Genomic DNA, 26,726 nt, shown 5'->3' with positions numbered 1-26,726 from the left:
AAGAAATTGTGGTTTATATACACAATGGAATACTACTTGGCAATGAGAAAGAATGAAATATGGCCTTTTGTAGCAATGTGGATGGAACTGGAGAGTGTTATGCTAAGTGAAATTAGTCATACAAAGACAGATACCATATGTTTTCACTCTTATGTGGATTCTGAGAAACTTAACAGAAGACCATGGGGGAAGGGAAGGGGAAAAAAAAAGTTAGAGATGGAGGAAGCCAAGCGATAAGAGACTCTTAAAAACTGAGAATAAACTGCGGGTTGATGGGGAGTAGGAGGGAGGGGAAAGTGGGTGATGGGCATTGAGGAGGGCACCTGTTGGGATGAGCACTGAGTGTTGTATGGAAACCAATTGGACAATAAATTTCATATAAAAAATAAAAAATCAATAAATGGAGGGGCATCTGGGTGGTTCAGTTGGTTAAGCATCCAACTTTAGCTCAGGTCATGATCTCATGGTTTGTGAGTTTGAGCCCCGCATCGAGCTCCACACTGACAGTGGCAGTCCTGCTTGGGATTCTCTCTCTCACTCCCTCTCTCTTTCCCTCTCTCTCTGTCCCTTCCCTGCTTGTGTGCTCGCTCCAAAATAAACTTAAAAAAAAAAAAAGGAAAATAAAGTCAGTTGCCCTTCTGATCAAAAGATAACTGAGTGGGAGAGGGTTTTCCAGGGCCCTGCTGAGTTTAGCTGCACCCTAAGTCAGGAAACTGTTGGCCAGCCTCTGTTGAAGTAGGGAAGTGGTACCAGGAACTCTGTCATCAAAAGGTAGTAAAGGATAGTTCCACCCTCTTTGACCATACTTCTACCTTGCCATCTGGGCACAACAATGAAGTTTTCTGTGACTTTGATTTAAACAAACTTCTAAATTCCCATGTGGCAGTTGCTTCAGCACTACCTTGCTTTGTCTGTGACAGTTAGAATATGAGGATCTTTAATTTGTATTTTCTCCCTGAAGTATACTTCTGGAGTGTAAGCAGCCCTTTTTAAGAAAACTGAATGACCAGGACAATAACTGCCAAGAAGTCTCAGGCCACCTCAATCAGTAGAACAGAAAAAACACTAAGTAGTTTCTGAACAGGGCTGCCACCATAAAGCTTCTAGAAAGTTTCTGTGTTAGGTTGCTACAAGGTCACCAAACCGGGTTGTCTCAAAAGTCTCTTGACACTTGTCTGAAAGTCTCTAGGCCCTCTGTGGCTGACGCAAAGACACAGGGTACACGTGACCAACCATTAAATGGCGATTTAAATCATTAAAAGTTAATTTTTAAAAGCAGGCATTAAAAGTTAATTTTTTAAGCAGGTAAATCATGACTCTGTTGCAGGTATTAAAAAAACAATTGATGAAAATTTTATTTAGCTTATTCATGAGGAAACTAGTGGTGTGTTACAACCAGGTCAAAGGAGAATCCCAAGAACAGACATAGGTCTGGAAAATTGTAAGAGATGTGCAAATAGAGCCAAAATTGGTTTTTCAGTTCTTTCTTTCCTGGACAGAATTTGTTTGCATGTCTTTGGATAAGAATTCTTTGGCATTTCTGTGTGTTATCTATAATTTACATAATCAGCATCAGACAATCAGCTTTAGAATGACCACACATAATTTTCCATTGGAGCACAATTTTTCCCTACTTTTGATTAAAAAGAATCTTAAAGATTCTTGATCATAAAATGAGTCTGGCCTCATTACACTAGGCCTGATTATTTACATAGTTGCAGTAAGAATATTTACCAAAAGGCCTTTTTAAATTTTGCTCTCTTGTTTCCATAAGGAATCTTAGGTTGGACTTCTAAAAGTCTCTATTACTTGCTGTCCTGAGGCTAGGAGGCCAAGTCCAAGAAACTTTATCCACCAGATTACTTCTACAGTACCCATCCATTTTGGGTGACTTCCTCTCTTCTCAAAGTCCTCAAAGAATCTGCAGGCTCCTGGCCTACCATGAACATAAACTCCCTTACCAGCTCTAAGGTTGGAACCTGTAAACCAGTTTATCTGGGAGGGTTTTGTCAGCACTGTCTCCATAAAGTCAACCTTCTATAAAAGTGACTGATCAACAGCTGGCAACAACAACTTCCCCAGGTCAACAAGGAGCCGCTCATCTCTCTTCCCAGTGGCCATGCCCACCTAGGGGGCCTGGCAATGGGGTGACTGATGGTGTAGGCATCCTGTCCTCCACAGAGCTGCTGCTTGGTGGCTGGGGACACCAAAAACAGACTTGGAGCATCCAGAAGTCAGCCTCAGGGGTCTGAGCAGGGTGCAATCCTCCCCTGAGACAGAGATAGATTGAGATCCTCAACCTGCCCTTGGTTGTCTGGAACTTTTAACAAAAATGGCAAAATGAGTGCCGACCAATTGTCCATAGTGCTCCTGGTGAAAAATGTGGTAAACTCCCTCCCACAGAGAATCTTCAGAAAACTTCCAAAAATCATTCAGCAGGAATATGAAACACAAACAGGGAGGACCTGTAAACCACCACTTTGGTCTTCAGGACATGAGAATTTTGAATTTGAGCCACTTTCTAGCACTGTTCTGATTCTTGAGTATGGACCATCCTGTGACTGATGATTGCTTTTGTGTCCTGTTTAGGAAATCTTTGCCTACTCCAGGGAAATCTTCCTGTCAAATCTGTGGAGGAAGATTTACCTCAATGACAGGAACATTAGACCATTGAGCTGAGTCTCAAAATTGAGTAATTTAAAGCAGTACATTAAAAAAAAGATTTAAGCATAAAGAAAATCTTACAAATGCAATGGTAAATTGGACCCGTGAAATATCACCCAATTGGGAAGTAATGCATAGTAAGAAAAAAGTTTGAGAATTGGGGTGCAGGGATTGCTCCCTACTGTTCATGGTAAAAGTTCAGAGTCTAGCTGTATCACCCCTGAACTTTGTGAAATATTTCTCTCAAGAGGAAAGGAACAGTGGAAAAGCTTTGGTGAAACACATTCTTTCTAAACATGATATAGAAGGTGTATCTGTTGATGATCCAAATGCCCACCACAATTAAGCTGGACATATCCTATGTATTTCCATCTCTACATCTTTCAGAAAGATGGTCTGAACCAGAGTATTTTTCTGTAATATCTAAGGAGTAAATGCATGTTACACACCTGATGTTGGTTGTGTCCAAGGGATGTCCTTCATCGAGGCGGTGCTCATTCTCAATTTGGAAGAGACAGTTGCCTTCACTATATTTGGAAGTTTCATGAATAAGCCATGCCAGCTGGCCTTTTTCTCTGTGGACTGCAATAAGGTGTTGAACATTTGAAGTCTTCTTTGGGGAAAATCTCTTCAAAGTGCTTCTTCATATCAAGTGTTATGGTCTTAATATATATATCACCAGACATATACATGATAAAGGACTGCATCTTCACACTGTATCACAAACCACTACTCTACTTGGTCCAGCTTGTCCATTTTGAGAGTATTTCACAGAGATGGGGAAGAATTTTTGTTTAGAACTGGGCTTTGTGTCCATAATGAAGGATGTTAAGGAAGGAGACAGGAATAACAGCACTGCTTTGAACAGCTAATCTTCATAAATCACAGACTGACCGAAATGTAAAACAAGTATTTTTGGTAACAGTTTTTGTTTCCTATGTAAAAAGCATGGAGGAAAGTTGGAGAAATCCAAAAGAATCAAGAGATGGAAAACAGCTGATGTTGAATGTTGTGTCCGAAGTAAAGGAAATGAGTAACCTGTTAACAATATTATTAAGAAAATATTTTGTAAGCGGAGCCATTTTACAAAGGAGAAAATGTAAATTCCTAGTTCATACTTCATAATTTGGGGTGGACAGTTGAAAGCAATATTTTAAAATAGTTTTGGGGGAAAAAGTAGTGGCTGGTAGTACCCCATTAAATAAGGGTCATTCTCAAATATGACATTCCAGACAAGGCCTTGGTTGCATACCAAATTTTCCAATTAGAGCCAGTAAAAAGGTGGTTAGATTCTTACTGAACCTATGCAAATAACTCTATTACCATCTAAAAGTAAGTGCGTATAATAAACGTTTCTGGATTTGGGAGGGGGTGTCAGGCAGGGAGAATATCATTTAAGAATATTCCATTTTAGTTCACAAAATCAGAATCTACTAAATTGTTATGGGTTATTGGATACCTTACATAAGAGAAAGGGCTTCCTTTTATATCCAGAAAATACAACATTAAAACAACATCAACAACATTCCAAACAAATACCTACAATCATCTTTTATCAGTTCATTCAGTCCTGTGTAATTAAGTCTTGTTCTTCTGGATCTTAGGTTGGCAGTATCATGAACCTATCAGCTTCTTGACTACAAAGAATTTTGGAAATCTTGACTTAACCCACTGTACAGTCTTAAAATTGTTTAGGCAATGACGTCAGAAGCCTGTACCCAAGATCTATTCTTCAGAGTGTCAACAGTTTAAAGTATCTAGTACAGTCCTTTTCCATGGGCTCTGAGATCATGCTTCTTTGTTGAAGATGTAACTCTTGTCTGGCCTGCAGCTCATTGCAGAGCCTTTGGGGAAGTATCTGAGTAATAAAACTATCTGTAGATGCCAGAGACTTAAAATGACCATGTCAATTACAGAAGAGCGTTCATAACCAGACTGATGCAACTGACAAAGAATTTTGGTTATTTCAATGTCATGCAAAACAAAGAGGTATCCAAGAAAATAAATAAAGCTTTAGTCAACATGTCTATACATATAATGATTAAGGCCATTTTCAAAGATAATAGTGAATATGACATTTGATTTATAATAACAGATGAGCACGCTTTTTTTTACAGAGGAAATATTCTTGAAATATGCAAAATTCCTGAGTCATAATATATATATGCAGTATACTAAGAACATACACAAAATGTATCAACAATATTGAGAGATTCAGAGTAGGTCTTAAACATCAGTATTTTAATAAAAACCCTATAGATAAGTCTGATGTTTATCCCTAAATGAAAACCAGTGGTCTCTATGTGAGGTCCAAATGAAAGAAGTGAGGTTCCAAGTAAGTAACCATTTAAAATAACTGAAATTATGACTGGTCACACCACATTCCTGTTGCTAACATGAGACAATGCACCATCAGGATGCTGATAAATAGAAACACTGACAAATCTTCAGGGACTTCCCATAATATTTATAGTAATATATTTATAGTAATTTATAGTAAAATATTTATAGTAATACTATTTTACCTATATAAATCTAACCTAGGGAAGACAGAGCATCTTTTCTGATTTGAATGACTCTTTCCATGAAACTCAAAGAATAACATAACAAATAAAACCTAATTCTCTTTAACACCTCTCTTTTATAGGTTAAAAGAACAAATCTTTGGATTTTAGAGAGGCAAAACCCATTAAGTTGTCAGGAGATTTCAACAGTTAAGATAGGATCATGGGTACCTAAGAAACAATGGTTGGCTTCATTTCAAAGTGACAACAAAACATCTAAAAATAAGCGTGACTGTAAAGAACCTTAATTCTTTCCTAAGTAAGGAGATTGTTTGCTTTTTAAAAATAATCAAGAACATAATAAAGTTAACATAAAGCACAGAAAATTATTCTGTTAAGACAACCTTATGCAATCTAGACAGTTTACACAGAAGAAAACGTTTCATGTTAGAGGAGAAGGCAATAAACAGTAAACCAAGGAAACGAGACCATCAAAACTGGGCAAACTTTGCAAAGACTTTAACACACTTCACAGCTTTTCAGACTCAGGTTTTATAAACCAAAGCAAATAAAATGTATTTCTGGACAGAAAGTAGAATAGTGGTTGCTAGGGTCTTTAAAAAAAAAAAAAAGTAAATGCAGAAATCCCAAATTCTACCAGGCCTGGTATGAAAATTGCCTTCTCAGTGGGCATAAGACTCTTGAGTGGGGCTCAAAACAGACAAACAAATGAAAATAACTGGGGAGTTTTGTTTAATGGGTACAGGGTTTCAGCTTGGGAAGATAAAAAATTTCTGGGGATGGATGGTAGTGATGGTTACTTAGCATCATGAGTATACTTAATGCTATTGAACTATACATTTTAAAGTGGTAAATTTCCAAGTTATGGTCTTCATTTTATATTCTGGAACAAATTTATACGTTATTATAAGATCCATCTCAGGGCATCTGCAATGTCAGAACTAGTTGTATAATATTCTTAAGATGTTATTAATATGCAGTGCATTCATTTTTGCTATCTTCAAGTGATTCAATAAATAACTATTTCTCAATTTCAATTTCTAATATGTAAGTGTTGATAGTTAAGACCCCCCTATCCCCGCCCCACAGTTTCCAACATATACACACAAAGCTTAAGTTTTAAATTACCTAAAGCTCTTGGAAATTATCTTTAAGCTGACACAGTACAAAACAAAATTACCACTGAAATAAAACGTTTTTAAGAATAATGATTCAATTTAGCTATGCACAAATTTCCATTTTTTTCATAATCTTAAGGATTATGAGTAATGTTAACTTATTTGATGATCAGTAAAATCTGTATAAGTTTAGAAAAAAAAGTATCCAAGTAGAATACTGTTAGGAATTACACTTAACACTAATAAATCAGAGAAAACATAGCTATTATTAAACCCCAAATATTAAACTAATTTCATTTTGTGAAGATGTATTTAAATTTGTGTACTTGAATTTTTAAAAGGTTATTGAGTTGGTGTAAGAATATATATTTTAATGTAGCACTTTTAAAGTATTAGAAGTTTAGTTTCACTGCTTTCTGAGAATTTTAGGAATATTTGCTTTATGCACATATTTATCCCTATTAGCCAATCAGAAAAGAACTCTTTGTAATCAAATATATTAATACCTCTAGTGGTGAAAAATATTATACAGTCATACAATGAGAGATGAAAACCTTTCTAAACTACAGACACATACACATACAGAGACAGATAAAGAGATAAATTTCAGTCAAAAGTAATAAATATAGGAGCACCTGGGTGGCTCTGTGGTTGAGCGTCCAATTCTTGATTTTGGCTCAGGTCATGATCCCAGGGTTGTGGGATTGAGCCCCATGTCAAGCTCCATGCTTAAGATTCTGTCACTCCCTCTGCTCCTGTCTCCTACCTGCGTTTTCTCTCTCTCTGTCTGAAGAAAAAAAGTAAATGCAGAAATCCCAAATTCTACCAGGCCTGGTATGAAAATTGCCTTCTCAGTGTGACTCTTGATTGGGGCTCAAAACTGACAAACAAATGAAAAGGACTAACAATCCAGATTCTCCATTGTCTCTCACCCAACAGAAAATAGATTTCTATAACCCATTAACCCAGTTATAAAGATCACCAATGGTTAGACCATAAGAGCAGATTCTCCCATCACTGCTGCTACTAATGAGTACTGGCTATAAATGAACCAAAACCAAAACATAAATTAATAAAGAGGAAAATTTAAATTAGGAAAATAGCAAAGATGCCCTGTCACTTTGGATACACCTCCCAAGAGCCAAGAAGAGATATGCCCAGGCTTAAGCAGCCCATAGGAAGTGCACTTCTCTGGTTTACCTGGCTCTCTGTCAGATGAATCCATTGGGCCTTTTGGGCAAAGACCTCCAAAACTGTAAAAAGGTCATTTTCAAAATAAAAGTACGACTCTCCTGCACATATGCATATTAAAGATTCTTTTGTTTTAATGTTTTATTTTTGAAAGAGAGAGAGACAGAGTGCAAGCTAGGGAGGGGCGGAGAGAGAGGGAGACACAGAATCTGAGGCAGGCTCCAGGCTCTGAGCTGTCAGCACAGAGCCTGATGCAGGCTTGAACTCAGGAACCAATCATGACCTGAGCTGAAGTCGGATGCCTAACTGACTGAGCCACCCAGGTGCCCCTTAATGGTTTTCTTTAACTCATTAATGAGGAAGCAGATGAGACGTTATAACCAGTTTAAAGGGGAATCCCTTTAAATCCCTTGTGTGTGTAGAGGGGGTGGGGAGTGGTGTCCGTGTCAGGTGTTTTGCATTGCTATTACCTACAGCTCTGAACTGTAAAATAGCTCCAATAGAATTAGAATCAGGTAGTGGGAAGGATAGTATTATTGAAGCTCCACGTTTTTCCTGTATAAGGTTATCATTAAGATTGAGATGCTGATGCCACTCCATATGCTAGGAAAGATATGGTCCTACTGGACCAGCCTATACTTCAGCCACTCCCAGGTACCACCTCATTACTCCAGAATTATGTTTACCTCCCTCCTCCAAGCCCAGCTAGCCCCATGGCTTTCATCTAACCAGGCAGGCACTCCTACCTCGCACCCACATTTTCACCAGCCTGGACACTCACATGGGAAAACAACAACAACCTTTCTCCCATGTTTCACCTTTCTCCCATACTTCTGAATCCTGATGCGAATAGCTGAAAATTAAAATATGTATTTTTAAACTTGAATTTGTTTAAAAATCCCAACTTTATCTCCAACGTAAAATGAAAATACCCATAAATCTAAAAGTATTTGCCTTAAATGGCTTTCAACAAGAAAAATAGAAGGATTCTCTTATTTCTCTGAAGCCCAATTCAGAGTCATGGTAAATTGTCCAATCTCATTCCTAAGTGGTTAAAAAAAAGAAAAAAGGAATCCTCCTCCAAAATACTGTAATAAACTGTTAATAAGGACAGAAAGACAAAAAGGAAGGCAACTTGTCACTCATATGTTTAAAATAATGCTCGAAAAAGGTAGAGATGCTTCCTTCTCCTCCGGGGGCTTTAAAATGAAATCCCGAGGGTGCATAGCTAGAGCTAGAAAGCACATGTTAAAATGAGAGATGTCTTGGGGCGCCTGGGTGGCTCAGTCGGTTGGGTGTCCGACTTCGGCTCAGGTCATGATCTCACGGTCCGTGAGTTCGAGCCCCACGTCGGGCTCTCTGCTGACAGCTCAGAGCCTGGAGCCTGTTTCAGATTCTGTGTCTCCCTCTCTCTCTGGCCCTCCCCTGTTCATGCTCTGTCTCTCTCTGTCTCAAAAATAAATAAATATTAGGGGCGCCTGGGTGGCGCAGTCGGTTAAGCGTCCGACTTCAGCCAGGTCACGATCTCGCGGCCCGTGAGTTCGAGCCCCGCGTCAGGCTCTGGGCTGATGGCTCGGAGCCTGGAGCCTGTTTCCGATTCTGTGTCTCCCTCTCTCTCTGCCCCTCCCCCGTTCATGCTCTGTCTCTCTCTGTCCCAAAAATAAATAAAAAACGTTGAAAAAAATTAAAAAAAAAATAAATAAATATTAAAAAAAAAAAAAAAATGAGAGATGTCTTGGATGCAGCCAGGTGTAGCCGAGGCCCAGGGAAAAGGAGAAAATAGTAAGTGACAGTTCCCCTTAGTTCAAGGCAGTTTGTAAGACCACCTACAAGACCAGCAAAGCAGCTAGTTGGTGACAGTCTTGTGACCCTGAGATTAACACCGACTCCTCAACCCCTCAAGGTCTGAGGTTTGAGGAATTTGAAAAAAGACTTTGGGAAAAAATAGTTGAAGCACTGTGGCCTTCCCTCCCCACTGCCTCCCTGGGAGGCTGAGCCTTTCCTCATCTCAAGTCTCCGGAGAAAGGGCTTTCAAAGATTAGTTGGAAAACAGTGTTCCTTAGAATTGAGAGGGCCAAAGCGACTGGTATGGGACCCATGCCAGAGAAAATTAAAAGCAAAAGGCCGTGGCTAGAGTCCGGGATGAGGAGTGTGTACACCATTAAACGCAGAACAGAAAAGAGCTTGCACCCCGTGGGTCGCCTGGGGGAAGGGAGAATATAAGCATGAGGGTTTTTTCAAGGAGCCCCTGCCCAGGTGGGCTTCCCACCAGAGGCTGCTAAGCAACAGGGGCTGGAATCAAATGCAGAAGCCAGCAGAGCAAGTGGCGAGCAGAAGGCGGCGTTGTCATCCAGTGTTGTCCCTGGAACTTAAGTTCTGAGTAAGAGGAGTCTGTATTGAACACCCACCGAGGTCCTGGAACACCACCACCAAGCACTTCAGTTCCCCTAAAGGCCCTTCTTCCTCTTATTCTTTCCTCCTTTTACCTCCACCCCAAGTCCTGTAGGACCCACACCCTAGAGGGAGTGGAGGGGCAGCAGAAGCATTAGGTGGGAAAGCAAACAAGCCAGCTGTACCACTCTGCTCCTCTGGCCCCTACTTCCCTCTCCCTCATGTCAGGTTTCCAGCCTGAATCAGCCTGGCTGGGGAAGTAGAGGAAGGGGAAATATTTGCCTCAAATGAAGTTCAGAGTTTTAACTATTACATGGGACTGGACATTTCAGTGACTGAAATGAGACTATTTTATGACTAAAAGTGACTTTTTTTTCTAAGGGTGTCTGGAAAAACTACAGGGACCTACCTGAGAAACCAGCTTCTGAGCAGAGAGAGCAGGAATGAAAGTGAAGCTGTTTTATGATCACACCCTATCAAGGCTACCTTTTTTTTTTTTTTTTTTTTTTTTAACATAATGGCTATACAAGTTTGCTCCAAAGAGGACAGACAGCCTCTTTCCCAACCTCTAATAAGCCAACCACTATTGCCCTAAAAAGGTTCTGCAGGACTTCAGAAATTTCCATCCAAGCATATCCAAGCTGGAAAAACACCCTGCAGGCTTTAAGAAACTTGTCAACCACAAAGGACACAGGAGCCAAACAGGAAAATAATAGCATGGTTTCACATCTCTTTGGGGGGTCTTCTTATTTTGAATATTCCATGAGATTCCTCAGACAGGAAGTTCTAGAGCTAGCTTTACCAGAGGAGGAAAAAACCCAACAACAATGCTGGCTCATCCAACTGGTCAAAACCATGGAGAAATCAAACCATACCAAAGATGCAACAAATTCTAAAAAGTCACTCACAAGGCAGTTCCTTGTATTTTCTGAGACTTATATCCTAGGAGGCATGCCAAGGAACCTTTGGGTGAATTCCAGAAACACTGCACCTTGGGAGTGGCAGGTAGACACCAGCTACAGCTAGAGCCCCTGTCAGTCTCTCTGCTGAGAGCAGTAATGTCCTCAAACCAATCTCTGATACAAGTTATAGGTTGAGGAAAAAATTAGCTTCAAGGACCATGTGCGTACACAATTTCAGTGTAAGCTATGCTATTTATTTCTAACCACAGTGAATGGGTGCATTTACTAATGCAATAGGCGCATTACCATCATTTTTCCCTCCATAATATCTCCAAGTATCTTAAAACATATGTGATGAAGAGGGGCTTACGGAGTTACAGGTGCCGATGATTTCAACATTCCTTCAAAATCTACCATTTACCTGTATATGATAACCTATCATACTGGGATGGGTGATTTTTTAAATCACTAGGGTACCTGTAAAGAGCAGATGTCAGGCTGCTTACGTGGAATCCCTGCAGGACTACCATAGCAGAGACTGCATGGGCTCAAGCAGCCAAGGAATTCCTGTACAATAACCAGCATATGCAAAAAGGGGGGAAATTCAGCAACTTGGGCTAAAAATGAACTTGGATCTGAATAACTAGAGAGGAAGAATTCAAAAATTGAATCCTATGTTTCAGTATTTCTCAAACTTGAGTGTGTAGAGTAATTACCTGGGGGTTTTGTTAACATGCAGGTTCTGATTTAGAAGGTCTGGGGATGGGCCTGAGAGTCTTCATTTCTAACAACTTTCCAGGGGATGCTGACTCTTACTGAAGGGAATAAGTTGAAGACAGACAAGAGGGAAAAATGGAATGACATGGAGGATCGGAAGGCCAATACTCACCCCTGGTCATGCTCCGAGGCCACTTCCGGGGAGTACTTTTAGATTCTTTAGCAGCTAAATCTTCTTGGAGGAGGCTGTTGCAGAATCCCCGCAGGAGAACAGTACCACCCCATTTATCTTGGATCTGTGTGGCGTGGAGTCAGGAGTAGGGTGTCCCCTACATTTGGAGGAAAATGTCATGGCTCCTGGCTAGTGAAACCCTAGCAGCAGTGACAGCAGTGTTCTAGGAGAGTGGAGTACTCCAAGGCGTGGAATGGATGAACAATGGCAAACGCCACACAGGAATCCATGGATTGCATGCATGAGACATCACTGGTGAGTCCCAGACATGAATTTCTTGTGGCAGGGGAAAGGGGGAGTGGTTTAATGGGCATAAGAGGTAGAGAAATATGTGACCTCTCAAGAACCACACGTGTGCTCTGTAAGAGCCAGCACTCAGAGGGCATCGTGGCAAGCTGCTTCAGCCAGAGAAGCAGAAACCTCCTGCAGAGAAAGGAACACAAAAGCATCACCCCATCAAGGAAGGCAGCACTTGCCTGTTTGCTTTTCCTTCTTCCCCAACACTAGAGGGAAGAACTTTTTTTTTTTTTTTTAACGTTTATTTATTTTTGAGACAGAGAGAGACAGAGCATGAATGGGGGAGAGTCAAAGAGAGGGAGACACAGAATCCGAAACAGGCTCCAGGCTCTGAGCTGTCAGCACAGAGCCCGACGCGGGGCTCGAACTCACGGACCGCGAGATCATGACCTGAGCCGAAGTCGGCCGCTTAACCGACTGAGCCACCCAGGCGCCCCTAGAGGGAAGAACTTTAAGATGTGGGAGTACCTGAGACTCAGACTGTGCCCCTTTCTCTCCTCCTCTCTACTCTGATAATATATATATTTAAAATGTTCAACATTTTTTTCTGTGATTTTACAATTCTGGAATCCACTTTTTTTTTTTGCATTTTCTTATCAATTTATAAGACCTCTTTGGGTATATTAATAAAAGGAGAACTTTCTTGTGGAAAAAAGCCCAATGGCTTGAATCTTAGAGGTGATTCGTTATTAGCAACAGTAATAATGGCAGCTAACTTTTATCAGCCACTATTTTCTAGATACTGTTAGATGTTTTACTGTTAGATGCTCTTATAAATCCTCCTCACAACCCTGTGAGGTAGGAACTGTCCTCTCAATTTGACAGGAAAAGGAAACTGAGATTTAAGCAGCGTAGACCACTTGTCGTCCAGTGTGTCCCAGTCGGTAAATACTGACATCAGGATTCGAACCCAGGCACAAGCTCTGGAAAAGGAGGCAGGAAAGGCATTAGGGTCTTGAGAATTCAGAGGATCTTGGAGAAGCTTAGAGTCCCTTTCCCTGTCTCTTTAAAATAAATATGGTGAGAAATTGCCCTGGGCTAGGTACTGAGCAGAGAATGGGGAGGGAAGCAGACACAGCCACAGAGCTTACTGTGTGACCGAAGAGAGCCACAAACACAAATAAGAATGTCATCTTAAGTATTTGTGTGAGCTATGAAGAAAAATTCAAAGGGCATCTACAGAGGAGTGGAGGACCATTTAGACCAAGTGAGTAGGAAAGGCTTCTCTGAATGAGAAGTATATAAACAGAGACCTGACAAATGAATAAGTTAGTCAAATAAAGTAGGGGAAAACATTCTGGGCAGAGGAAATTGCTGTTGACAAAAAGTATTCCAGGACTTTTGAACACATGAAAGGTGCAGGGTAGGTGGGGAGGGACTGGAGTAGGCAGGGACGTATTTAAAATCCCAGGAGGGGATCACAGGGTCTCTACTCACTACTGGGGTAGATTAGTGAGTTTCGGCATTTGGGGGCTTAAGTTTCGGGATTTGCCAGTCAGTTATGGGGTCAGAAAGCCCTCTCTCAAGGTGTGAGGATCAGGGTCCTGAGGCAGAGGTCCTCATCTTGGGTTTTCTCTGACTCAGAGGCTCCTAGTCTCATGGTAGGGTTTTTAGGTTTCTGCTCCCTCTGCCCACCCATCCTCTCAACCCTAACCTTGTAAGATCTTCTGCACTATGTTTTCAAATTGTTCGTTCATTTCCACCTGGCCCTTTTTCACCTTCCTGTCCAGGCATTTCCCCTGTACTTAGGAAAGGAACAGCTCAGTTTTCTTGCTTTCACTAGAACCAACTTGGGCATTTTATACCTTTATTCCTTTGCTTAAAACTATTTTTCTTTCCTAGAATTCCATTTCCTATTTATAATTCACCTGAAAAAATTCTGGAAGTCTAGACAGTAGTCTAGTTTAGAGTGTACTTCCTTTACAAAGCTTTCCCAGGTCCCCGACCATCAGAACTCCTATTTTGTATGCTATTGGCCATCCGATGGTAGCCTAGCCTCTTGCCTTAAAATATTTTATGCACATTTATGTCTCTAAGTTAGTGAGCCTGTCCAGACATGAGCCATGTTACATCCATACCTTCACAGGTCCAGCCTCTTATTTGTACTTTATTCTCCCCTTTCCTACAGCAGGAAATATTTATTCACTCAGATTAATCAGTAGCTTGGCCAGTTATTTAAGCCTCACCTCCTAGCTATAGTCCTACTCTTCTACGAAGGTGAGAATCACCTGGGTGCTTGTTAAAAAGTCAGATTCCCGGTTCTACCCTAAACCTAAGGAGTCCTGCTGTTCACAGGAACAGACCCCAAAACTGTATTACTAACAACTGCCTCAGGGAACCCTTATCATGACAGAGTTTGGGAAAATTCTACTGAGTATTATTTAGGTAGGGGAATTATCAGGCACATCCTAAGCTAAATGTTTGTTCACTCACCTTCCCCCCCCCCCCCCCCAGCTGAACAGATGTTATTGCAATAGGAGTTGTTTTTCTGAAGCCTCCAGCCCTTCAAAAGGGAAGGAAGGAAATATGTTTTAGATATAGAAGTATTTCAAGATAGATGTTTGGAACTGGAGACCTAGAGAATAAATTTGCATAGAATAGACCAGAAACACAAATTTGGGAGAGAGCCTGTGCAGAACAGAAGCACCTAATTACACCAGGAGTATAATTCTCATAATCATCCTTATAAAGTAGGTTTTATTATCTACATTTTGAAGATCAGGAGACTGAGTTTCAAAGCGGTCAAGTGACATAAGTCACAGAGCTAGTAAAGCATAAGAGCTTCCAAGTAATGTGTGATTATTCATTTAACAAATATATAATAGGTGTCTCCCATGTACTAAGCATGTTTCTTAAACATAATTTATCCTTTTCTCTAGCAGCTTTTAAGCTTTTCTTTTTTTCTTTGGTATTCTAGTTTGATTATGATGACTCTAGGTGTTGATTCCCCTTGTATTTGTTGGGATTCAGTGGGTTTTCTTAATCTGTGGCATTCTTGCTAGAGGCTGCCCTAAATTCTCTGCCACATGTCTACTAACAAGACCAAGTAACTAACAAGACTGACACTTTTATAACATAACAGTCATGGGAATGACATTCTATCACTTTGCCATATTCTCTTGGTAAGATTAAAGTCGGAAGTCCCTTCCCTTACACTTGGGAGTGGGGTGGGAGATACCTTAGAGCCTGCTCACCACAGTCTCTTAATAGACTCCCTACTTGGCCAGTCTGTGCCTCTGATTTTCGTACCCTGGGACTCATGATGCTGTCAAAGTGGTCTAATTTGGGGAATATGAGAGTGCCTTCAGGGCAAAAGTGGCTCCCATGCCTTCTTACCCATTCTTAAGTCTTCCCTTCACTTTTTGGCATGACAATTCCTTATTGTTTTGTCATCTCTTCATTGATCTTAAAAAAATACTTCTTATATTTTGTTCAGTTTTCCTGTTTCAGGTTGTTTTCAGCTATAGGGTCGATCCAAATAACATAGCCCACCATTATTGGGAAAAAGAAGTCCTGATTTAGTGTTTAGAAGATCCACACTCAGACTGCTGTTTGAGGAAGACCTGTAAGGATGCAAGCATTGAAGCAGAAAGATTAAGTAGTTAGTTACTTTAATAATCCAGGTGAGAGATGATAGTGACTTGGTATAAGGTAGCAACAGTACAGAAACCTTGGACAGAAGGGGTAACAAACATTTAAAAACATGTACGGGGTTTATATCATTTTCTCTCAAGTGTAACAGTTAAGACTAGAATTATATAGAAGCTCGTTAGGACTCTGGATTCTACTAGGTGATGGTATATTCCAGCATTTTTTTTTACCCTTCAGTTCATTATGCTCCATTGCAACCCTACCTACCATCAGACAATCAGTTAAAACTCTATGTAGTCAAGCTATAAATTTTTAGAGGACAATCCCTGAGCTAGTGAATAGTAAACTTCCATGTACTCCATTGACAATGTAAAAGATTTTCCATTTTTCTATAGATAACAGTGGGGAAGTGCATCTCCAGCCTCAGAGGTGGATGCCCCCCAGAGTCCTCCTGAGAGAAATCTCTTAAAACAGTCTGCAGCTTTGAATTGGGTTTGTGGTTTAAATATCCTCTCAGACACCCTTCTTAGTCTAGGTTTGAGAGGTTGGTGTGTTCTTAATAAGGTTCTTCAGGTCACTGACACTCTTGTGTTGCACTCTAGTGGTCTTTATGTTTCCTTCTGTTTACCCGACATCATCTTCATTTAGATAGTTTCATCCAGGTTGGCCTGGGTTTTCTTGTTTCACCACCTCTGCTGTTCTGCAGTATTCAGCTGGGGCTTTGACAGGGACATTCCTATCTCTTCCAGGAGTCCACCCTAGCTCAGATTTAATACCCTAGACTCCAAGCTGTCTGCCCCCCAACTGTAGTTTGATCCCAGCTGTATTCCCTGACTTCATTTTATGCCACTTTCTGCCCTAGTTATTGTGCTCCCGCCTTTTGGGGCCTCTGTTTCCTCAACTCACCAAGGTCATTCCTGCCCTACAGACTCCATCCTCTATTCCATCCACCTGGAAAGCTTTCTTTAGACCTTCCTGTACCTGGCTCCTACCCACCATCCCAAAGTCCCTGAATCCTCTCTTGTGTTCATCATCAAAAGATTAAAGGAACACCTAAGTTATACAGATCCTGCGTACCAATCAGAAGAAAGGTCAAGCACATTGTAGAACAATAGGGAGGGCAGGCAAGCCAGTTTAAGACACAGATAGAAGGCTGTAGCACTGCCTCACCCCTGAAAACAAAGGAATGGCCGTCTTGCTTGTGCATATTTGATACCACTAACCAGTGAGTCCTTTATAGCTCTGCTATGGTCAGAATGTTTGTGTCCACCCAAAATTCATATGCTGAAATTAACCCCCCAAAGTGATGGTATTAGGAAGTGGGGTCTTTGGGGGTTATTAGGTCCTTTGGGCAGAGCCCTCATGAATAGGATTAGTACCCTTAGAAAAGAAGCCAAAAGGAAGCTCCCTTGCCGTTTCCACCATGTGGTGTTATAGAAAAAGATAGCCATCGAGGAAGCAATCTCTCACCAGACATGGAACCTGCTAGCACCTTGGTCTTGGACTTCCCAGCCTCCAGAACTGTAAGAAATTTCTGTTGTTTATAAGCCACCCAGTCTATGGTATTCTATTATGGCGGCCCAGACAGAGTAAGCCTCCCAATTTCTAAATTGATGCCTGATAGAGGGGTCTCAGAGATGCTATAGAGGGACCTGGAGACCTCAGGCCCAGGGTAGGGGTATCTGCCTCCTGGGCTTTATCAATGAGAAGGTAATGATTTTTTTGAGTCTGGAGACTTTATTTTGTGGGCTCATCAAGTCATCACCTCTGTGTTACCTCTTGTCGCAGAGTTGCCTCCTGCTATAATTATCTTTATTTCAGACTGCCTGATACCGGCTTCACTAAAATCTCAACCAACCTATTGTTTCTACTCAGTCATTTACTTGATCTATGACTCTGGGCAAATCATTTCACCTGAGTTTAACTTGTTTGCCTGTAAAAAGAGGGCAAGGCAACCATCTCATGATCTTACCAAGGCTGTCGCAGGGACTGGATTAGAAGATGGGAAAGCACTTTGAAAGGGTTAATTACACATTATGTGATTGGGAGGTAGGATTATTACAGTTATCTGCACTTTGCCAGCTCAAAACAATTACAACCTAACTCTGTAATAGTTTCAGCAGTGTCTTCCAAGTCCTGCTGAGTGAGGTCTGCCAGTCATCAAAACATATTAGAATTAAGGCTTACCCAGGCAGCTACTTCTGGACTCCACTGGAACACTTGTTTTCCTGTCCCCGGTGATCGACCCTCCCTGCTGGAGTGAGCACAGAGGCTCTCCTCCAAAATCCTCTTTTACCCCCTCAGGAGAACTTCCCATTCTCTGGCTTTCCTCTGCTCCAGGCCCATCCATCCGCCTTTCCTATGGATCACCCAATCAAACCGCCCCTCCTTCCTCTCCGTTTCCCCTCCTGGGCTTCCCATTCCTACAGAGCCTCCCTTGCGCTCACCCTCCTCCACTCTCTGCCGCTTCCCTGTCTCCCGAAAGCCTATTTCAGCCAGCGACCGCTCCGTGCTTCAGCTTCTCTCCCTCTCATTTCAACCGTTCCCGGCTTCAGTCGTTTCCCGCGCGCGGTTCGGGTTCTCCCCACCGGGCGTTGTAAGTTGAAAGCTCTCGCGCGCCGGTGGGCGCGAGCCCAGGGGGCGGGGCGAGGTTAGGGCGGGGCGACCGCAGCCGAAAAAGGCGCGGATGCTTTATCCTTGGGGCTGCCCTAAGAGAGGTGACCGTACCAGCGGGAACCCGAAGATGTATGGCAGAGCCTGGCACCGAACCACCTCCCCTGAGGACGCCTCGTAACTCTGCGGCTCCTCCTGAACTGGCTTGGGGCGGTCTCTCCTTCAGGCCTTGCCCTTGCGAGGACTTACCAGAGACCAGGCCAGCAGGACCCAGTACCCATCCATGGGAGCCGTCTGGATGAAATAACTTATTTTATAATTGCTTTACTAACTGGTAAATTATAACTGTTACAATTAAAGTTAATATTTGAGGAAAACACTATGCTGATAATGAAATTGTACCTTTGTAAGCACCAGCAGTGTTTGCTTCTTTGGAGACCAAAATTTACCTCCAGAAGCTGACCATCCAAGTTGGACACTTCCATAGAAAAGAGGCCTAGGGTACCTCCCAATAAAGATTACACTTTGAATATAGGCATACAATTTTGCTCCCCTTTTAAACCCCACCAAAACCACAGTAAACGGATTTTTTCAACTAATGCATTATTTGCAATATGAGTGAAACTGAGAGGAAGCTAGGAAATAGGATTTCCTCATCCTCCTAGGCCAAGATGTAGAATGCATCCCCATATCCTATGCTCTGTTACCCTCTGGTGCCATGCTGAGCATTGCCCTGATCCCTGAACTGACTTTAAAGGGATTTTTATTTTAGTTATTTATTTTTTTCAAGGGATTTTTAAAGTCATAAATCCTCAGAGATGGTGAGAAAAAGAGAGATGACAACATTTTGGGAACTAAAAAATAGATGGACAGGTGTCTAATGATTTAATAGAGCCTATAACTGTACAGGGTAAGCCAAGAACTCCACAACTAAATGATAGATCCCTCAAAAGGCTTAGGATTTGATGTTCAAGGTATCTCTGGAAATGGGGTAGAGGGAAAATAAAAGAAGATTGATTGAAAGCTGTTGAGAAGAAGGTACTGCTCTTCTAACTAGGCAGAAGCAGGAGATCTGTCTGGAGAAGATAAAACTGAAGGTCTTTCAGGCATAGTTGAAGCCAGGGAGACCACAAATACTGGACACTTAAGTACACATGAGCACATTAAAGGCCTGGTAGCCACCCCACTCCACCCTGCAGTCTTCCTCCACTGGCTCCCCAGGTGATGGGACCCAGGACTTTATTTTCTGTTCATAAAATAGGAAAAGTTTTCTCTAGGTGATCTGACCAGCCTAAGAGGAAAGACTTAAAGATCCCAGCATCTGGAGTTCTCCAACAGCCCAACCAGGTCACTCTACAATAAAGCTCCAAGTTGACAAGCTCCATCCACTGCTCAAAACTGCCCATCAGCTGTTAGTCCTCCACTTTTAAATTAAATCCTGTCCTACTGTGAATAGGACTGACATGTATAGCCAACAAAATTCCAAAATTGACAGCCACTGTGCAAAGCTGAACTTTGAACTTCATAGAACACCACCTTCAAAATATTGGTTAAAAAAAAAAAATCCCAACCTATAATTATATACCTGGTTAAATTATGAAACCACTGTGAGGCTAGAATTAGGGATATATAGACAAGTTTTCAAAAATTTACCTTCCATGCATCCTTTCTCAAGAAGCAATTAGACTATGTTATGGCTGGGACTAAGGTAAAGTAAGTGAGGTGCCTTAGGTGCAAAATTTAAAGAGGTACCAGAAAATTTAGCAATTAAGATAAGGAATTTTTAAATGTCATATTGAGGAAAATACAAATTAATGCAAAAAAAATCCATGATGAAAAAAAAAACATCAGAAGGTGAAATAAAGATAGGACCCAACAGGGCTGGGATTATGGTGCAGGGAGTGGGGCTAAGTAATGCAAGTGCAGGTGTGGGTCCTGCCTTTATTAAACGTTTTGATATTATGTTGGTTATACAAGTTAACCCTACTTTATGTGGGACAGGACTACATAAAGACATGAATACAAGGAGGTGAGCATCATCGTAGATCACTTTGGAGGCTAGTCATCACGATAACAAAAGTTATGTGACAATTTTATTGGGTAGAAAGGGGAGTATAGGAGTATGTGTTTCTGGTGGGCTGGTGGTAGACATGAGAATTAACTCCTCATCTTCCATGGTGGATAGTCAATACATAATACTGCCAAACAGAAGAACCGAGAAATAATGTTAGCATGTTATGAAAAGATATGGGGATAGGGGCGCCTGGGTGGCTCAGTCGGTTAAGTGTCCGACTCTTGATTTTGGTTCAGGTCATGATCTCATGGTCATGGGATCAAGCCCTGCATGGAGCTCCGTGCTGGGCCTAGAGCCTGCTTAAGATTCTCTCTCTCTCCTCCTACCCTGCTTGCATGCTTATTCACACTCCTGCTCTCTTTCTCTCAAAAAAAAAAAAAAAAAAAAAAAAAAAAAAAGATACAGGGATAAATACTAAAAAAAATGATAAAAGATTTGAAAGTGATTCCTTCTGGGGAAGGAATATGGGAGAGGAGCAAGACAGGGGGCTGGGGACTGCTATTTGCCTTAGTGTTGTAGAACTAGTTGACTCTCTATGTCTTGTACCCATATGACTACTAAACAATTATAAGTAAATGTTTGACATTTCAAATGAAAGTCTCTGAGGTACTCATCATGGGAAAGGCAGAAGTTTGTTGGACTTTATTATATGATGTTATGACTAAGCATTATTTTTACTTTGGGTTACATACGGAGGTGGGTGCTAGAATTGTTTTAATGTTGGGGCTTCCAACAATCTTCCTGGGCTTGTACGTTTTCCAGGGGAGATAGCTTCTCCATCTCTTGTGACCCTCACAACTACATAATAAGGCATGAACTATCCCCGGATGAGGGATACTGTCAGATGAGGGAAACTGAGGTTCAGAAAGGGAAAGTAACCAGTCAGAACTAATGGTTACATAGTTAGTAAGTGGCATTGAGGTAGACTGGGTACCAGATCCTTCCAGTAAGACCAGTTTTCATACCAGGAAACTGCCATTAGCTCCCTATACTGTAGCTTCCTGTTGGTCTCCTCTGGCCAGATCTCCACTATTGCTGTCTAGTTCTGGTTTGACCCGTACCAGCATTCCAAGTTTGTGTGTGTGGCATGTCCCTGACATGTGTGCAGGGTCCTCCACCTCTCTGACTGCAGGAACTAAACATTCCAGGCTTAAAGCCAGACTTCTCTGCTTCAACGACCCCATCGCTTTTGCTCTTGCCTTTTCGGGGCTGAACTACAGAGCCACACATGTAGATGGCCTGGGGGCTGCTTCAAATGCCCTGAAGAGCTGTTCATTACTTCAGGGCTGACTAATACTGCTGCATTTGGAAGCATTGGGGAGTTACTTCTGGTTTGAGGAAAGGGATCCCCCCACCCCCAAACTGAGTTCCACCTGGAAGGCCCTGCCCATCTCCAGGTGAGGGCTTTGCATCTGCCTCTCCCTGCCCACACACAATGTTGTAGCCCTGTTTCTTGAAACATAGATGGGATCATGTATCTGATTGGGAATATCTTATGTTTCTGGCTTTCTCATGTTGCTTACAGCTTACTTGTTTCACCCTGGGAAATTGGACAGCCTTATCACTCAAACCAGCCTCATCGTTCAAATGTATACTTCTCAAGATCCCTTCCATGTCTTATCTCTTATTACTTATATGCCTAGGTGGGTTCTGGGACTCAAAAGTGTTTGATTAAGACAAAGTAGTACTTCACTGGGCCTAATCAGTAAGCTATTTTCTTCCCTCAAAATGTGGCTACATGGCTGGGTTAGATTCTGTTTCCAGAAGACTCACCCTACCAAGGGGGAGGTGCTGATCTTTGTGCATGATGAAGAAGAATCTGCTGACCAAGTGTCTTCTTAGGTTTGGGGATACTGAATAAGGCTCAGAGAATAAGAAACAGCTAAAGGGACATTGCTAGAATCTGCAATGAAGGCCACCATTTCCAGGAGGTCCCCCCTCTAGGCATTATATCCCAGCAACAAAGATTTGATCCCAGCTGGCTCCTGCTTTCTTCCCCAACCTTTATGCTTGCTTTCCTCTCCTCTCACTTGTCCTCTGCCAGAAATAACTCCAAGGAATGAAGTCTGTCCACAAAACATCCTTGCTTCTCACTAGTGAGACCTGACTAACCAGAGTGTACAGTCATCCAAGACCCTGGCTTGAGTTGTCTATAGGAGGGGCCAGCTTTTGGCCTAGGCTCCTTCTTGTGCATGTTCACTTTGATGCTTCCCCTTCTCTGATTTGACCTCATATCTGAGACTTAGCTAGGAAACCTTCCTTCTTAGAAGGTTTGAGGGGGTGAGATTTTCAGGACAGTTGTCCCCATCTTGTTTGGGGAAGTGAATCTTCAGGGGCTTTCCTCCGGGGATGGTGATGCTAGAAGTGGGGCTCACCGAGGGATGCAGGTCTGCAGAATAATAGACTTACTTGTTTTTCTACTTTGAGCCCTGAGAAGAATCCTGCCTGAGTGGTTCCAAATCGCTCCCAACTTTCCAGCCCTGAATGACTGAGATCAGAATCAGGATGCATAGTGAAAAGAGCATGGGCTTTGGGGTCAGGCACATATGGATTCAAATTCTGACTTCATTACATTCTAATACCATCTCTTAGCAGGCCCCAAGCTTCCTATTGGACCCAGAGTTCTGCTCCCTTCAGTTAGGGGTGGTCTCTGTCTGCAGAGGACCTTGTTTCCTACTGTTATTCCTGCATGCTGGTCTTAAAGCAGTCTTGAGTCTAACCCTTGTTATGCTATGTGCCTGATACAATGATAAGAACTTTTGAACATTGCTTTATGTAATTCTCAAAATGGCAGTGTGAATTACGATTCAGACATCGATTACAATGTGTTTTTTCCCCCCACACCACCAAGCAATGTTCTGACACCAGCTGGATGACCTACAATTTAACTCAATCCTGACATTATGTACCTAGAGATAGCATCAGATCCCACAGATTAAGCGCTAAGTCATACAAGACTGCCCCTGACTTTAGATGCCAGTTGGAAGTCCTCGTAGTTACCTGTGCTTCTCACTAACTGGCTATAGATTGGAGGTTCCAAAACCCCTTCCTTGATTTGATTAATTTGCTAGAGCATTCACAGAACTCAAGAGAGACATTTTACTTACTAAATCACCAGTTTATTATAAAAAAATGTAACTCAGAAACAGCCAGATGGAAGAGATGCACAGGGCAAGTTGTGGGCAAAGGACACGGAGCCTCCATGCCTTCTCCAAGTGGGACTTCTCCCCAGTCTCCACATGTTCACCAACCTAGAAGCTCTCCGAGCCCTGTCCTTTTGGGTTTTGTGGAGGCCTCATTATGTAGGCAGGTGTGATTAAATCTCAGACCATTGGTGCTTGAACTGAATTTCCAGCCCTCCTCTCCTCCTTGGAGGTCAGGGGCAGGGCTGAAAGGTCTAACTCTAATCATGTGATTGGTTCTTCTGGCAACCAGCCCCCCCCCCTTTTTTTTTTTGTTTTGACAGCCCACAGAAATGAGTCTATTTATTCATAGAAGGTGGACATTAAACTAAACCCATACAACTGGGGGCACCTGGGTGGCTCAGTCCATTAAGCATCCAACTCTTGGTTTCGGCTCAGGTCATGATTCACGGTTCGTGAGTACCAGCCCAGCATCAGGCTCTGTGCTGACAGCATGGATTCTCTGTCTCCTTCTCTCTCTGCCCCTCCCCCCGCTCACTCTCTCTGTCTCTCTCAAAATAAATGAACCTAAAAACTAAATAAATAGCTGTATAAACCCATACAACTGATATATAAAACCAGTCAGCAAAGGAGATTAGATATTTTCAGTAACAGATGGAATGTTCCTGTAGGATAACACTTCCTTCTTTTGAGCCAGCAGATTTCTTAATGTGTTCTTTCTTTATTTTTATTTTTATTCAAATTAGTTAACATACAGTGTAGTCTTGGCTTCAGGAGTAGAGCCCAGTGATTCATCTCTTACATATGACACCCAGGGCTCATCCTGAAAAGTGCCCTCCTTAGTGCCCATCACCCATTTAACCCATCCCCCTCCTCCAGCAACCCTTAGTTTGTTCTCTGTAGTTAAGAGTCTCTTAAGGTTTGCCTCCCTCTCTGTTCTTAAAGTGAGCTAGAGGCTTTAGGAAAGTCAGTTCATCAACAAGTCAAAAAGCACCTTTTGGGCTCTCATCACTTAGGAAATTCCAAGGGTTTTAGGAACTCTGTGCCTGGAGAGGGGGTAAAGACCCAACGTATATTTCTTATTATAAATCACATTTCACAGAAGTTAACGTAATTATTTTTGTTTTATAGCTGAGACTGAGACTCACTGAAAGAACTTGCACAAAATCAACTTTTAAAAGGCAGGCCAGGTCTACTGGAACCCAGGTCTTTAAGCCTTGAAAGACAATGCAGCATGCCTGGAAAAAGAAAAGGTTTTGGGAGCAGACACCTGAGCTCAGTGTTGCCTCAGGACTTCATGTAAGTCCATTAAGCTTTCTCAGCTTCACCTTCCTTTTCTGTCAAACAAAGAGAAATGTTGTGTAGGAGAGAATGAAGTGAATTGGTATATGTAAGATGACTGTCACGCTGCACTGAGAAGCTCCACATTTCCCACCCCCTCTGTCACCCCGCCTTCTAGCCCAGGCTGTCATTTTCTCACCACATTATGCTGTTCCCAGCCCAGTATGGGAAATCAGGCAGGAACACAAGTCAATATGATAGAAGAGAGAAAGCAGTAAGTACTACAGGAGCAGCCAAGCTTTGTGAGGATGACCAAGAAGGACTTCTGGGAGGCAGCGATATTAAATTTGGACCTGAAATGTTTGACAGATTTTAAGAGACAGAAAATGGATGGGAAGTCCCTGAGATTCCATATCTGGTAACTAGACAGGGCTTGGGGGAGGGGGTAAGGTGATGGATGTGTAAGTATCTGGTAGACCAAAGGGCAGCACTGTGTGCGAAATGGTGTTATTCAGGCCATGCTTTTGTGCTACCTTCTAGGCTAGCCCTGGGCCACAGGTACTTCAGCTCACACTGGACTTGGAGCCCGACCCCACCCAGCTTCCCACTGCCATCTGGTGGTCATCCGGAGCCCAGGGCCCAGCTCCTGATGGGCCTTCATCAACAATCTCCTTCAGAGTGCTGCAAAGCCTGTGGGCAACCCTACTTCTGCCCCTGAAAAAGTTGGCATGAGAGAGAAAGGCCCAATATCTTGCCTCCAGTAAGTCAGACCAGCTGGGATTCTATTTTTAACCTGCACTGTTGTAGTTGACAGCTTGGAACGCCTTCTCCCTCCTTTTCTTCCTGCATCCTGCCTCTTGCAGCCCAGGGCCCTGTAGAAAGGATGGATGGGAGCAGCCTCAGCACTGGTAAACAAAAGACCACTCTCCTTTCTCATTGTCCTTCACCTGGCCTTTGTCCAGCCTAGTTAGTGGGTGGAGTTAGAGGTGTTACTGGCTGTGAGGTTAACAGAGGCTTAAATCTCTGGGCTTCTCACTGCATAGGCGCCTTCCGTGGCCCTGGTCAGTGTCCCGGCAATTTTGTATCTGTCATTTTGTATTCTTTTTCTTAAAAAGGGCACCTGGTTTTATAAGCTCCAGGCCCCACAAAACTTGGGTCTGCCTCATGATGGGTATGGCTTGTTTGCCATCTGAGCTTAGTGTCTACTTCAATAGGATTATTTCTGTCTTGTTCTAATTTATTGTATGACCTTGAACAGCTTTCTTTCCTGCTCTGGGTCTCTATTTTCCCATCTGTTACAAGACAAAGTGTCAAGAAACCCTCTCACTCTATCATACTTCTGATTATCCATGTATATCCCTGGTGAGGTCATCTGTTCTTCCCTACCTGTCATTGTGTGTGTGAAGGGATGATGTTGCTGTCTCTGCCTCTCTCTGGGGCTGGATCAGTCTCATAGTCAAAAGGAAGCCTGTGCTCTGGGATTCCTCTTATTCAGATCCAGCATTCTCCCCACCTTTGTTGCTGGCCAGTAAAGGTGCTTCCACGGGGCAGAAGCTTGGCCAGATTCTGACACCAGAGAAGAGTGCATTAAAAAAGTTCCTACTCTTTAACTTGTACACTTATGATCTGAGTCCTGGTATTTGAAACACACATTGAATAAACTGAGTCTTATTATACAGTGCTTCCACTTACATTTCAATAAAATTTTAGTAATTACCTATTAATATAGTACCTTAGCAATGGCACCACTTTAGGAGAATGCTTAGGAATCATGATGTGTCATGGATATTCCGCCTGCCACCCCCATCCCCAGCTACTATGTATGACACTAGTGTGTAGGTGGGTCCAGGATGACAACCCAGACAAAATACCCACATCCCCATTTAGCCTCAGACCATGGGCATTTTGGCAGGGGGTCATGCACAGGAGAGACCATGGAAGAAGGACCCAAGAGGGAGAATTCTACAAAATCCCATGCCTCCTCACC

At 42.3% G+C, this 26,726-nt stretch overlaps 2 long non-coding RNA genes and 1 pseudogene across 2 annotated transcripts; 2 read left to right on the top strand and 1 right to left on the bottom strand.

Moving 5' to 3' along the window:
• Positions 1 to 2,340: 2,340 nt before the first annotated feature.
• Positions 2,341 to 3,512, top strand: LOC122201250 (annotated as a pseudogene).
• An 8,911-nt stretch (positions 3,513 to 12,423) lies between these two features.
• On the bottom strand, positions 12,424 to 18,205 carry LOC122199165. Its single transcript, XR_006193391.1, has 3 exons — positions 17,816 to 18,205; positions 15,374 to 15,600; positions 12,424 to 12,960 (listed from the first exon to the last, which is right to left on the bottom strand). It is a non-coding gene; the product is annotated as an uncharacterized LOC122199165 (long non-coding RNA).
• A 90-nt stretch (positions 18,206 to 18,295) lies between these two features.
• LOC122199163 lies at positions 18,296 to 26,648 on the top strand. The gene is made up of 3 exons (XR_006193389.1): positions 18,296 to 18,575; positions 24,590 to 24,757; positions 25,280 to 26,648. It is a non-coding gene; the product is annotated as an uncharacterized LOC122199163 (long non-coding RNA).
• The last annotated feature ends 78 nt before the right edge of the window (positions 26,649 to 26,726 follow it).

Source organism: Panthera leo, chromosome D1 (assembly GCF_018350215.1).
Source record: "Panthera leo isolate Ple1 chromosome D1, P.leo_Ple1_pat1.1, whole genome shotgun sequence".
NCBI lineage: Eukaryota > Metazoa > Chordata > Mammalia > Carnivora > Felidae > Panthera > Panthera leo.
This window is presented reverse-complemented; position numbering and strand designations above follow the sequence as displayed.